Source organism: Poecilia latipinna, unplaced genomic scaffold (genome assembly GCF_001443285.1).
Source record: "Poecilia latipinna isolate Pla-1442-1.1 unplaced genomic scaffold, P_latipinna-1.0 Scaffold2023, whole genome shotgun sequence".
Classification (NCBI taxonomy): Eukaryota; Metazoa; Chordata; class Actinopteri; order Cyprinodontiformes; family Poeciliidae; genus Poecilia; species Poecilia latipinna.
In genome coordinates, this window is record NW_015114639.1 from 74,409 (window position 1) to 77,514 (window position 3,106).

A 3,106-nucleotide genomic window follows, 5' to 3' on the forward strand; every position below is an offset into this window, starting at 1 on the left:
GGAAAGAACATGTTTAGTCTTGCTGTTCAAACCATAATGAAACTGCTGATCTGTATAAAACCATATAGGTGATTAGACTTGTAGAGATTTAACAGCATGTATTTTCCTCCAAAGAAATGAGTACATCTGTATGTTGCTTAGCAATCACTTGGGTTATTTTCTTACCCTCAGCCTGTTCACTGGTTTATACCTTTGAGATTTCAATCACCTTATCTCAAAAATGGGGACCAGAGTGTCAAGGGCATTGCAAAGGTAGAGCTTCTGAGGTCAAGCAGACTTTTCAGTTCACAAATAGAAATTACATCCATGCTTGGTTGGTTGGCTATTTCTTTTTTCTAACAATGCTTCTTGGTAATAAATCATTTGTTGTTTTTGTTCTTATCCTACATTGGAGAAACTGAACAGCAGCTACACAAACTGATATCCCAGTTTGTGTTGGGATATTCTTTGTTGATATCCCAACAAAGAAGGTCAATAAATGATCAGGTCTGATTTACAAGATAGTGAAGATGAGTGATTCAAGAGAGGGATGAAAGAAGCCATCTATGATATGAACAAACAGAAAGATGAAACCTGAGGCCAAACCCTCAGTTTAAGGCTAACACCTCCTCTGCAGCCCTGACTCATCTCCCCAGCTGGTTTTACACATATCCACACCTTGAACCATGTGACCAAAATGTGACAAGTTGGGATCATTATTTGTGTTTGGGTTGTTAAGATCCAACCACTGAACCTGATGGGGGTTAGGGTTAATGTCTCATGTGACACTAATGGGCCTATTATTGTGACTGTTCTAAATACTGATTATAAACATGATACTCTCCACCAATAGGATGAAAGTCCTGTTATAGCAAATGGTAATGGTAAATGGCCAGTACTTGATCTTTAGAATTTTTATATTTTAGAAAACTGAGAATATATATCATTGTATGACCCTTTGCTCTCAGTCTCTGATAGTGTTGTTCCACTCACAACCTGTGCCTAGCAATTCTGGGGAAAATTGTCCACATCAAGATAGCTGCCATTTAACAGCTCATGCAAATTAAATGTAAGCGAAGCTTTACAAAGGTAAGAACTTTTACTCAGACTTCCTGTTTAACTTAGGGTGTCATTCTGATGTGACAGTGAGCCCTGAATCTCTGAGGCACTATTCACAATAGGAAGAACAAGAGATTGTGTGATTCAAGCAAGGATCTTCACAAGTCAGGAAATACCAAAGAGAACTTAACTTTGTCTTCATTTACCCACATCTACAGCCAAAGTAATACATAAAATGTCTAAATAAACTTGCCATCACACAGTGAGAAAGGATGCAAGGGAGTTGAAGAAGTCTTCAAACCTCACTAAAGCTAAGAGTGGGGTCACCGAAACCCCTTGTCCAGTGTCAAGTCTCACTCTAACCAGTTAATGTCTGGTTTTAATCTAACCAAGTTGGGTGTGTCTCCACTGACAATGTGTTCCTCTCTATATGGACGTAAATATGGGCTGGAATGTGGGGGAGGGGGAATGTGAAAAAATGAGCTGAAATTTCTCTGAACAAAATTATGCAATTTTTGTCGATGTCAACGGGAAACAATTTTGGCACTTTGCATGAAGTATATGAGAGCCTTCAGTCTGTGTGGGGAAGGTGGCGCTCAGTTCCACCAGGTGTTTGGACTCCTCAGAATGGTCGCATGGGAGAGTAAAAGATTTCTCAAACATGCATGAATGAATCAAAGCAACACTCCAGGTATGTTATTAACCTGTTGGTCTCAGGTTGTCATTCACAATGACAGGGATGTCAAACTCCAGTCCTCAAGGGCCGCTGTCCTGCAGTGTTTAGATGTGCCACAGGTAAAAAACAGTGGAATGAAATGGCTTAATTACCTCCTCCCTGTGTAGATCGGTTCTCCTGAGCCTTGCTAATGACCTAATTATTCTTTTCAGGTGTGGTGCAGCAGAGGCACATCTAAAAGTTGCAGGACAGAGGCCCTTGAGGACTGGAGTTTGACACCTCTGTCACGAGAGGACCCAAACTTGGGTCCTCTCGTGACAGACAGGTTAATGAGGGAATAACATGACAATAGTTTTATTACATACACTGTATTCCCTAACAGTTGTACTAGCTCATAACTAATAAGTTCACAGCAGTCAAATGTTGTTATGGAGTTGACCAAACTATAAAGTATTGAGCTCTGTTGAGATTTATGCTACTTTAACTGAACAGGGCTCAGTATTTTATAACCCAATTTGTCTGGAACGCTCAAAAGTTTTAGGAACCATACTGACGTTATCAACGTCATGACGTTCTGGTGGGTGGGTCTTATCGCTCCCTCAGGTAAGATGAGTCAGCCATCTTGAATTTGCCTTGATGCGGAGAAATCTTGGCCAGCCTGTGAGTATGTGGAAGACGGTTTAATTTATTTTGATTGGTTTGAAATGCGCATTTTTACTTCCCGCTTCAAACCATCAGGGAAATAGTCTTATTTCCCTCGTTTTTTTAAAGCGCCGTCTTATCATCAACCATGATTTGGTAAGTAAGCAAAAAAAATGTTTGTTCTTTAAACTCAATTTAGATAGTCTTAAATTTGGAGCTGGGAATACATTTGTACAATGCGCACAGTGAATGTTTCTTATTGTAACTTCTGAAGTTGTTGAGTTGAATGTGACAAATACGTTATGTTCAGGGGTGCAAATTAGCACCCGCCACTGTGGCGGGGTAACAATTTGAACCGAAAAAAAAAAAAAAAAAAAAACTCATTTCATTTTAAACTTCTGTCCAGGGGAGGACTGACCCTGTGGAGTCCAGACTGATGTGCATAATCTCCATATCTGGTGGCCCTAGGTTGTCATGATTTAACAAAACAAAAAATAAAACAAAGCAAACAAAAAAATTTATTAAATATAATTTTTATCGACCGCTACAGCCCATTGGTTGATTTTATTAACGGACATTGGGCTTACCCAATAAAATCCCTTGGTTCTCCTTGGCTCTCATTGGCCCGCCATTTAAGGTTGCCACCTGTCCCTTAAAACAGTGTTTTTCAACCTTTTTTGAGCCAAGGTACACTGTTTTAATTGAAAAAATCTCGAGGCACACCACCAACCAAAAATGTAAACAAAGATA

The 3,106-nt window shown here is 39.6% G+C and overlaps 1 long non-coding RNA gene across 1 annotated transcript in view; it reads left to right on the forward strand.

Annotated features, from left to right (window-relative positions):
* The first annotated feature begins 2,283 nt into the window (after positions 1-2,283).
* The window catches only part of LOC106935794 (uncharacterized), an 8,310-nt gene continuing 7,487 nt past the window's right edge, over positions 2,284-3,106 (forward strand). The window contains exon 1 of the long non-coding RNA XR_001421972.1: positions 2,284-2,512. This is a non-coding gene — a long non-coding RNA (uncharacterized LOC106935794). The remainder of the gene's footprint in view (positions 2,513-3,106) is intronic.